General features: G+C 47.1%; 1 protein-coding gene across 4 annotated transcripts in view; it reads right to left on the reverse strand.

The window, feature by feature from the left end:
* Positions 1–12045, reverse strand: part of LOC136576940 (uncharacterized) — a 91601-nt gene that overhangs the window by 61795 nt on the left and 17761 nt on the right. The window lies entirely within an intron of this gene.

The raw sequence follows: 12045 nt of genomic DNA on the forward strand, positions 1-12045 counted from the left end.
CATGCTCTCGCTCACGACCTGAAGTATGCAGGTTCAAACCCCGCATAGGCCAGGTAGCCGGTTCAGGGTCGACTCAGCCTTCCATCCTTCCGAGGTCGGTGCAATGAGTACCCAGCTTGCTGGGGGGGTAGAGTGGCAGCTGAGGGCATACCATCATGTGTTTTGGTGGATTTCTGCGCAGCGCGCTCTACTTTTTACCTTAGTGGCCTAGGCTTTGTACCAGACCCCTACCATCATGTGTTCCGGTGGATTTCTGCGCAGCGCCCTCTACTTTTTACCTTAGTGGCTTAGGCTTTGTACCAGACCCCACCCACCCTCTGGCCTCTGTATTCAATTGACCACTCATTTCACATCCTTTTACTCTAACTAGAGAAGAATTCAAAACCAACAAAACTTAAATCGTCACCGCGCAACATAGTTCCGTTACACACTGCAATTTCCCTGCCACACTCCCGTGGACGTCCATTTAACCCAACAGTTTGTATATATAGAAGACCAGAGAAAATCATTACAGGCCTCTTACATTCTGCACATGGCGCCAAGGCGCCATTTCTACCCGCAACCCGAACGCTGCACTGCCCACCAAGCTGTTAGCCACCAAAAACGTAGGTGGCTATGGGTGACGCTGACCCTCACCTGGGTTGGCTCGCCGGGCCTCGCAGCTCCACTGCCGCACCCCCTCGCCTTTGTGAGGGTCGACCCATAGTACCGCCCAATCGTGACTGTAAACCTGAGCACTATTTCTATGCCGCCAACCGCAGAGTCTTTGCCCTCAGGGAGACGCGCGCATTTTACTTATCACAACAGAACGCAAAATTCCGGCCGAAATCTTAGCTCCGCGTGCTGAAAACCCTGAAAGAGCCAACCGAAATTAACCGCTAGGAGATTGCCATTGGAAAAACAGTGGCTTTGTCACCTGCCTCTCCGCTTATTCCACCAGCTCCTTTGCATACGTCACTAAGCAAGCGCTGTGATTGACTGGCACTGTAGCTTTATGGTTAGTGTAGCACCACCCGCAAGGCGATTCATTATGGGCATCTCAAAGCAGCCATAGGCCCGCGCCCAGGGTAATGGCTCCAAATTGGCATTAGAACACAGTGCGGCCGGTGGTGCTGCAGCTGAACCCCAGGGGTGTAACACCTTACGGGGCCTGAAAACTGAAAGCATTGTCGGAAGGGAGCTGATGACAGCTCAGCTGTCAGAGGTGGTACAACAGTGAACGGGAGCCTCCATGCCCAACCGTATCACATCTTCTATGAAAGCTGGAGCAACAGGGCACTAGAGAGTCCATGCCAGCCCGTATCACATCTTGCATCCAAGCAAAAGGTGGCCCTGCTTAGCACTAGAGCATCCATGCCCCCCGGTATCAAATCTTGTATCCAAGCTAAAGGCGGTGAAACAGGCTACTAGAGCCACCTTCCCCTTCTCCCACCCCCGTATCACATCTTATATGAAAGCTGGAGGGTCCCAGCAGGGCACTAGAGATTCCATGCCCGCTCGTATCACATCCTGAATCTAAGCAAGAGGTGGCCCAACTTGGCACTACAGCATCCATGCCCCACCACACCGTAGCACATCTTGTATCCAAGCTAGAGGCGGTACAGCAGGGTACCAGAGCCTCCACGCCTGTCTTTATGGCATCTCGTTTCCAAAGCGCTAGGAGATTGCCATTGGAAAAACAGTGGCTTTGTCACCTGCCTCTCCGCTTATTCCACCAGCTCCTTTGCATACATCACTAAGCAAGCTCTGTGATTGACTGGCACTGTAGCTTTATGGTTAGTGTAGCACCACCCGCAAGGCGATTCATTATGGGCATCTCAAAGGAGGTTTTGAATTTGTATCTACAAACTCCTCAAATCGCGCCTTTCTATGGGCTACCTAAGGTACATAAAGGTTTGGCGCCACTGAAAGGTAGACCCATAGTGTTGGTGATCGTCCCAAGGAAGTAGCAAGTATCTGGATATTATCCTGAGACCGTTTGTTGAGGCATTACCAGCTTATACGAGAGATACCACGGATGTACTCAAACGGCTGGAAGGCATATAATCACCGGATACGAAGCTGGCGAGTTTGGATGTAGAATCCCTCTACAGCTCTATCTCCCACTCAGGCGAACTGCAAGCTGTGCAATTCTTTTTGAACCAGAGAGGTACACATCTAACATAGTAAGAGTATCCAGCTCACTCGGATTAAGACCCAACTCAGAGCATTTTTTTCCTGCTCTGGATAGAAAAAAAAGCAAAACAAACAAACTTGTGCCAGCGTAACTTTCTTAAGAACAGTGAAACATCCTTGGTCCAAATGGAACAGTCAAATTTATTAGTAGGAATCAAAGACAAGCCTTTCCTCATTACTGCCTGCTCAACCTCTGACCCTTCAGGATACATTGATGATCTGTAAATCATCTTTCATGGCTGGGGGTGCAGAGTGCGATTGCCTCTCATGAGAATTGATCAGACTTCTCACGGGGGAAGACCTATTGACCGCTATTCAGGAAACCCCATGCCACCGCGATTCCTCAACATATATTTCAAAATTAGTGGGTCTAAAAACTATGCTCCATTTGAGTTAAATCTTCCCCTACCACGCATTCTGGGTATAGTGCCACCCCTACCCCTAGGTCTCTCTGGGTAGGACCCTCTTTAGACTACTTATTACCAGAGATCACAGAGATCCCTATTGCACTGAAGAGGTTTCCGTTCCCTCAGATATCCAGTATACTTTTCTATTGCAGGTTTGAGTGTTTTCTCCTTTTTCTCATCTTCTGTCTTTCCTGAGAACCCCCGGGTATCCTTAATCATTTCCTCTAAGCTCTTACTCTTCTTTTCTAGATTTATCTTCTCTTCCTCTAATAATAGATTTATGAGCCTAAAAGAGCTTTCAGTGGCCTCTTTCTCCCACCGTGTCATGAAGGGACCCGTTCTTAGTTTTGGTGGTGGCAAAATGTGAACCCTCAGCCCGTGAGGTACTATTTTGTGTTCTAAATAGTGGGTCAGCCCCTGCACCTCCCACCATGACCTTATACATTCCTTATAGGGCCTAGTTAAATAAAAACTCTGCGCTGCGTTTTTTTTAACTGTGTATTGTTTTCTTGTTTTTGGGGGGCTCTCTACTGGGAACCCCTTTTTTACCCTGCAGCTCTCCCTATGTTTAGGGGATTTGAGATCGGTGACTTCAGAAAGGAACAACAGGACCTTGTGGCGCACATTCCATTTGTTTTTTTATAGGGCCTAGTGAGATTCTTAAAGGCATAATTAATCAAAGTAGCTTGAGTATGTATATCCAGATCTTTATTCGAGAAAACTAATTTGGCCTCTAATAGCCAGGGGGCAGTATTGATGCTCCCTGACAGAAAACCTGCCATTTCAATTATAAGCAAATCACCGCGGCAGAAAGGTCCTTATAACAACTATTCCATCACCGAGAAGAACAGAAAAAATGTATTTTTTTCAAATATAACCTTAATAATATTCCTTAAAAACAAGGTGTACACATAATATTCCACATGTGTCTCCAATACAGAGAGATCACACATAATCCTAAATAAAGTGGATTATACCCACCTGATAATCAGGTTTCCAGTAGTCTCCACGACAGCACCAACTGAGATTGCCTCCACCTGGTAGGACAGGAACATACTGAGAGGTTAAAAGCTCCCCCCCTTCCCCACTTTCCTCAGTGGATTCTAACGAATTGCCGGGGCAGGAGCTAAACTTAAATTTCTTCCCCTAACCGGGGTTTTTTTATTTTTAAATTTATTATTTTACTTTTATAGGGCGGGAAAGGTACGGGTGCTGTCGTGGAGACTACTGGAAACCTGATTATCAGGTGGGTATAATCCACTTTTTCCCCCAGTCGTCTCCACGACAGCACCAACTGAGACGTACCAACTAAAGTTTATTAGGGTGGGATCGCTGCCGAGAGGACTTTACGGCCAAAGGCCATGTCCTCGTCCTGCTGCACTTTTACCCTATAGTGTTTAGTGAACGTGTGGGGTTTTTTCCAGACTGCGGCCTTGCAAATTTGCTCGACCGAGGTTGAACTGTGTTCGGCCCATGAGGACGCTACTGCCCTTGTGGAATGGGCTTTAAGAGCTAACGGGATCTCCTTCCCGAGGGCCTTATAGGATTCTATGATAGCCAGACGGATCCACCTGGCTATGGACCTTTTTGCTGCTTTGCTACCCTTATTTGGGCCACTGAACTGGACGAACAAGTTGTCGTCTCGCCTCCAGTGGCTCGTTGTATCTATGTAGGTTAGGACTGCTCTCCTAACGTCCAGGCAACTTAGGGTTCTTTCCTCCTCGTTTTTTGGGTTACTGAAGAATGAGGGGATTATTATATCCTGGGACCTATGAAAATCTGACACTACTTTTGGCATAAAGGCCGGGTCTGTTTTAAATATTAGTTTGGTGTCTGCGATTTTCATGAACGGGTGGCGGATGGACAAGGCCTGTAGTTCGCTAACCCATCTTGCGGAGGTGATGGCTACTAGGAAGATGGTCTTGATTGTAAGCATTCTTATAGGTAGCGCCTCGATTGGTTCGAATGGTACCGCTGCCATGGCCCCTAGAACCCAATTAAGGTTCCAGTCTGGGAACAGGTTTATGGGCCTAGGGCGTAGTCTAGCTGCTGCTGTTAGGAACCTGTGGACCCATCTGTCGTCTGCGAATTTTGTGTCGCAGATGGCGCTAAGGGCTGAAACCTGGACTTTTAGGGTGCTCGGGGAGAGGCCCATCTCTAAGCCCTCCTGCAGGAATTCTAAGATTAGCGGAGTGTCGGGGATAGAATCCCCGCGATCCCTTCCCTGTCTCCATGAGGAAAACCTTCTCCAGACCTTCTGGTAGATCAGGTGGGTCGTCTTTTTCCTACTGGACATTAGGGTTTCTACTACTTTCTCTGAGAATCCTTTCTTTCTTAGCGAGGATTCTTCAAGAGCCATGCCGTTAAATGGAGTTTGTCTAGGCCGGGGTGGTTCAGTGGCCCCTGCGATAGAAGGTCTGTCCAGGTAGGGAAGGTGACTTGGTCCTGGACGCTCAGTGTTGTCAGAAGACCGAACCAGCTTCTTTTCGGCCAGAAGGGGGTCACCAGGATTAGCGTGCATCCCTGGGTTCTGAAGTGCTGTAAGACCCTGGGAATTAGTGGTATGGGAGGAAAGGCGTAAGCCAGTCCTTGACCCCAGTCCTGGCCTAGGGCGTCTACCGCTATCGGGCGATCTCCTGGCCGGAGGGAGAAAAAGTTGCCTACTTTTGTGTTCTCCCTGGTTGCGAAGAGGTCCAACTGTGGGGTCCCCCACCGGTTGGTTAGGATTCTGAATGCCTCTGGGGAGAGGGACCACTCTCCTGGGTCTATTTGCTTCCTGCTGAGGAAGTCTGCTTTTTCGTTTAGTGTACCCTTCAAGTGGGTTGCCGTGATCGAGAGGATCCGGCCCTCCGCCCAGTGAAAGATTTTCTGTGCGATGCTTTGCAGTGGGGGAGATCTTGTGCCCCCTTGGTGTCGTATGTGAGCGACCGCGGTGACATTGTCTGACAGTATTTTTATGTGTTGGTTCTGTAGCGAGTTGCCCAACTGCTGTAGAACCTGCCAAACTGCCTGTAGTTCTCTGAAATTTGAGGACTGTTCTTTTATCCTCTGGGGCCAGGGACCCTGAAAGAATTGGTTCCCCACATGCGCTCCCCATCCACAAGCGCTTGCGTCTGTTGTGATGTGGATGGCTGGGCTTTGTAGCCAGTGAACCCCTCTCCGCAGGTTCTCTGGGGATGTCCACCAACGCAGGGATGTTTTTGCCCTGTTTGGGATGTACATCCTTGCCCCTAACGAGGACTGCCTTTTGTCCCATGAGGATAGGACTACGGCCTGCAGGGCTCTGGTGTGGGCCTGGGCCCATGCTACTCCTGGGATGCATGATGTCAAGCTCCCTAGGAGAGACATTGCCTCCCGAATTGTGCAGAATCGTCTTCGTAGGAAAGTTTTGACTATTCTGCGGATTTTTTGTATTCTCTCCTCGGGTAGGTAGGAGCATTGCGATTCTGAGTCGAGAGTTATTCCCAGAAACGTCTTCTGCTTGTCGGGATCTAGGCTGGATTTTTCCCAGTTTATAATCCATCCCAACGATTGGAGAAGTTCTAGCACTGTCTCCAGGTGTTTTGTTAGGAGTTTTTTGGACTCTGCTATTAATAGAACATCGTCCAGGTAGGGTACTACTAGAATCGATTTTTCTCTCAGGTGGGCGGCTACCTCCCCCATAATCTTGGTAAAGATTCTGGGGGCTGAGGATATCCCGAAGGGCAAGCATCTGAATTGGTGGTGCTCTATTCTTCTGCCCATGTCCACTGCGAACCGCAGGTATTTCTGGGAATCCTTGTGGATCGGGATGTGAAAATAAGCGTCCTTTAGGTCGATGGATGCCATATAGGCTCCTCTGGGGATCAACTTTATTGTGGAGGAGATGGTTTCCATTTTGAATCTCCTGTATCGGACGCAGGTGTTCAGGCCTTTCAGATTTATTATCGTCCGGTGTTTCCCTCCGGGTTTTTTTTACTAGAAAGAGCCTCGAATAATAGCCCTGGGTTTCCTCGTTTCGCGGTACGGGAGATATTGCGTTTAACCGTTGCAAGTCGCGCACGCTTTGCCTTAGTAAATGTAGCTGTTTTTTTGGGGCTCGCGTGGTAATAAATTTCCTTCTGGGGATGGACACTAGCTCTATCCGGTATCCGTGCTGTAGGATTTTTGGGATCCATGGGCCCCCGCAGATTGCGGCCCATTGATCCGCAAAGCTCCCCAGCCTTGCCCCTACGGGGATGGCGTCAGGGTCTCTGCTTCGGCTCCCCCTGGTGGGGGTTGAAGAGGATATTCCTTCCTCTGCCCCCCTTGGGGTAACTCCAGCGGCCTGTCTTGCCCTTGCCTCGGTAGGCCTCGGGCTGCTGCATTGGGGCCCGGGAAAAGGTCTTCGCTCTCTGTGGCTTTTCCTCAGGGAACCCTTTTTTCCTGTCGGCCGCCTTTTCTAGAATTTTGTCTAGGTCCGGTCCGAATAAAAATTGGCCGTAGAATGGGAGGGCACACAATTTGTTTTTCGAGGCCAGGTCGCCTGACCATGATCTCAGCCATAACACCCTTCTGGCTGAGTTAGAGCGGGCTGTGGCCTTTGCTGAGAGCTTGACGGTCTCGGCCGCGGCGTCCGCTAGGAAGTTAGTTGCCATGCGCAAGATGGGAAGGGAGTTAAGGATCTGATCTCTTGGTGTTTTGTTGGTCAGGTGTAGTTCCAACTGCTCTAACCATACCCCCAGGGTCCGCGCCACGCAAGTGGCTGCGATCCCTGGCCTAAGGATGTTTGCCGCTGCCTCCCATGATTTCTTTAGGAGTCCCTCTGCCTTGCGATCCATGGGGTCTTTTAGCTGTGCGGCATCCTCAAAGGGGAGAGTCGTCCTCTTGGCTACCTTGGCCACCGGGACGTCTACTTTAGGTATTTCGTCCCAGCTTGCGCAAGCTTCCTCTTCTAAGGGGTATCTCCTTTTTACGCCTCGAGCGGAGAAGGAACCTGCGTCTGGTCTACTCCACTCTCTCTGAATTATTTTAGAGATGTTTTTGTGGACCGGGAAAGTATGTTTACGCCTCTCCCCAAGTCCACTGAATATTTCATCCTGAAGAGTCCGTGGCTCTCTGGGCTGTTCCATTTTTAATGTAGCCCTGACTGATTTAATTAATTCCGTCAACTCGTCTTGATGGAACAAATATTTCCTGTAGTCCTCCTCCTCTGAGGACTCCTCGGCCGCCTGTTCCTCTTGCTCTGATCCGATGGAATTCTCGGAATCAGAAGGCTCCTCGGGAACATACGCCTTTTTCTGGCGTTTTGCTGGCGGTGCCGGCAGTGACGTTAGAGCTGATCGCACCTCCTCCTTCACCAGCTTCCTAACGTCATCCAGGAATCCCCCCGATTCCTCTCTGACTAGCCTAGCCACGCATGCCTTGCATAGAGGCCTCTGGTACGTGGCTGGCAGTCTCGTCCCGCATTCCACGCATTTTCGCAGTTTTGTTCTGGGGGGGGGATGTCTTTTTTATCCCCCTGACAAACAAAGCATTTTTGCGGGTAAACATGCAATTTTTCCATATACAACATACTGGATATTTGCATTGTATTTTTGCCGCACTGGCTACTTACGGCCGCTGAGGCTGAGGTTTCAGCTGTCTCTGGGGCTGGAGCACTCATCTTTATACCAGTGCTGCAGACACCCTGCGACCTGTAGTGCTGCTGTTCTGGCTTCTCTCAGGTTCCTATTTGAATTTTGCGCTCCTGCGCTAAGCCCCGCCCCCTCCGCTCCTAATGCAGACGCGATGACGTCATCGCGCTGGACGTGAGATGCGGCGCCCCGCCCCCTGCCCGTCAAAGGGCTTCCTGGAGCGCCGCGCTGTAATTTCTGCCGGAGGACGAGGGGGACTGAGGCTCCCGCTTTGAACGCCCCATGGGCCGCCGCGGGAGGAACCTGGCCCGGGGGTTACCACCCTGATGTGGCGTCCCGGGAGTCGTCTGGCTGCGAAGGGATGACAGGGTGAGCCACTGCCTTCCGATCCGCCTGTATACTTTCGCTGGCTTCTCCACCAGCTCCTCTCAGCGATCCTGCCTCCTGGCAGGACAGGAAGACACTGAGGAAAGTGGGGAAGGGGGGGAGCTTTTAACCTCTCAGTATGTTCCTGTCCTACCAGGTGGAGGCAATCTCAGTTGGTGCTGTCGTGGAGACGACTGGGGGAAAAAGATCCTACAGATCACGGGTGAGATCACCTTCAGGGCAATGTATATAGATGAATCACCAATATTGGTAATCATTATGGAAGTCCCCAGCAAAGTATCACGTGTATCCTTTCCTTTATCATGTTCTTAAATGTTCTCCTGTGCTTGGTGCATACACTTTTATACTGCCTCCTATGTACAAGAATATAACTTCTATAATACTGCCCCCTATGTACAAGAATATAACTACTATAATACTGCCCCCTATGTACAAGAATATAACTACTATAACACTGCCCCCCTATGTACAAGAATATAACTACTATAATACTGCCCACTATGTACAAGAATATAACTGCTATAATACTGCCCCATATGTACAAGAATATAACTACTATAATACTGCCCCATATGTACAAGAATATAACTACTATAATACTGCCTCCTATGTACAATAATATAACTACTATAATACTGCCCCCTGTGTACAGGAACATAACTACTATAATACTGCTCCTATGTGCAAGAATATAACTACTACAATACTGCCTCCTATGTACCAGAATATAACTACTATAATACTGCCCCTATGTACAAGAATATAACTACTATAATACTGTCCCTATGTACAAGAATATAACTATTATAATACTGTCCCCTATGTACAAGAATATAACTACTATAATACTGCCTCCTATGTACAAGAATATAACTACTATAATACTGTCCCCTATGTACAAGAATATAACTTCTATAATACTGTCCCCTATGTACAAGAATATAACTTCTATAATACTGCCCCCTATGTACAAGAATATAACTACTATAATACTGCCCCCTGTGTACAAGAATATAACTACTATAATACTGCCTCCTGTGTACAAGAATATAACTACTATAATACTGCCTCCTGTGTACAAGAATATAACTACTATAATACTGCCTCCTGTGTACAAGAACATAACTACTATAATACTGCCCATATGTACAAGAATATAACTACTATAATACTGCCCACATGTACAAGAATATAACTACTATAATACTGCCCACCTATGTACAAGAATATAACTACTATAATACTGCCCACCTATGTACAAGAATATAACTACTATAATACTGTCCCCTATGTACCAGAATATAACTACTATAATACTGCCCACATGTACAAGAATATAACTACTATAATACTGCCCACCTATGTACAAGAATATAACTACTATAATACTGCCCACCTATGTACAAGAATATAACTACTATAATACTGTCCCCTATGTACCAGAATATAACTACTATAATACTGCCTCCTATGTACAAGAATATAACTACTATAATACTGCCTCCTATGTACCAGAATTTAACTACTATAATACTGCCCATATGTACAAGAATATAACTACTATAATACTGCCCATATGTACAAGAATATAACTACTATAATACTGCCCCCTATGTACAAGAATATAACTACTATAATACTGCCCCCTATGTACAAGAATATAACTACTATAATACTGCCCCCTATGTACAAGAATATAACTACTATAATACTGCTCCCTATGTACAAGAATATAACTACTACAATACTGCCTCCTATGTACCAGAATATAACTACTATAATACTGCCCCCTATGTACAAGAATATAACTACTATAATACTGCCCCTATGTACAAGAATATAACTACTATAATACTGCCCCCTATGTACAAGAATATAACTACTATAATACTGCCCCCTATGTACAAGAATATAACTACTATAATACTGCCCCCTATGTACAAGAATATAACTACTATAATACTGCCCCCTATGTACAAGAATATAACTACTATAATACTGCCCATATGTACAAGAATATAACTACTATAATACTGCCCCCTATGTACAAGAATATAACTACTATAATACTGCCCCCTATGTACAAGAATATAACTACTATAATACTGCCTCCTGTGTACAAGAATATAACTACTATAATACTGCCCATATGTACAAGAATATAACTACTATAATACTGCCCATATGTACAAGAATATAACTACTATAATACTGCCCATATGTACAAGAATACAGATAGTCCCCGACTTGCGAACATTCGACTTGCGAATTTCGCTAGTTGCGAACAATCTGTTCTGCACAGTATGATGTAATGCTATGGCATTACATCATGCTGTGCAGGGACCGGAGAGGCTTCTATCAAGCCTGATAGAAGCCTGTCCGGTCACATCGCGGTTGCTGGGCAGCCGGGGGCCTTCTGAAAGGCCCCAGGGCTGTCTATGCAGAGCGCCTAGCAAGCCGTGCGCTTGATAGGCACTCTGCATAGGCAGCCCTGGGGCCTTTCAGGAGGTCCCCGGCTGCCTAGCAACCACACAGCGTCCCGCGATCTCATCGTGGGACGCTGTACGGCGCCCCTGAACGTCGGGTGCAGGCTGTTCTTACAGCGGGCACCCGGCGGCAGCAGTCCCGATGAGCCGCGCCGCTCGTCAGAACTGTTAACACTTTAAATACCGCTGTCAGAGCGGTATTTAAAGTGTTAACAGTTCCGACAAGCGGCGCGGCTCATCGGGACTGCTGCCGCCGGGTGCCCGCTGTAAGAACAGCCTGCACCCGACGTTGTATGGAGCGGGATCCACCCGCGATCCCGCTCCATACTACTACTTGTTCGACTTGCGAACAAAACGGACTTGCGAACGGGCTCCCGGAACGGAACCTGTTCGCAAGTCGGGGAGTAACTGTATAACTACTTTAATACTGCCCCCTATGTACAAGAATATAACTACTATAATACTGCCCCCTATGTACAAGAATATAACTACTATAATACTGCCTCCTATGTACAAGAATATAACTACTATAACACTGCCCCCTATGTACAAGAATATAACTACTATAATACTGCCCCCTATGTACAAGAATATAACTACTATAATACTGCCCCCTATGTACAAGAATATAACTACTATAATACTGCCCCCTATGTACAAGAATATAACTACTATAATACTGCCCCCTATGTACAAGAATGTAACTACTATAATACTGCCCCCTATGTACAAGAATGTAACTACTATAATACTGCCCCCTATGTACAAGAATGTAACTACTATAATACTGCCCACTATGTACAAGAATGTAACTACTATAATACTGCTCCTATGTACAAGAATATAACTACTATAATACTGCCTCCTATGCACAAGAATATAACTACTATAATACTGCCCCCCTATGTACAATAATATACCTACTATAATACTGCTCCTATGTACAAGAATATAACTACTAGAATACATTAAAAACCCCATTGATTTACATTGGGC

This window comes from Eleutherodactylus coqui, chromosome 8 (genome assembly GCF_035609145.1).
Source record: "Eleutherodactylus coqui strain aEleCoq1 chromosome 8, aEleCoq1.hap1, whole genome shotgun sequence".
Taxonomy (NCBI): domain Eukaryota; kingdom Metazoa; phylum Chordata; class Amphibia; order Anura; family Eleutherodactylidae; genus Eleutherodactylus; species Eleutherodactylus coqui.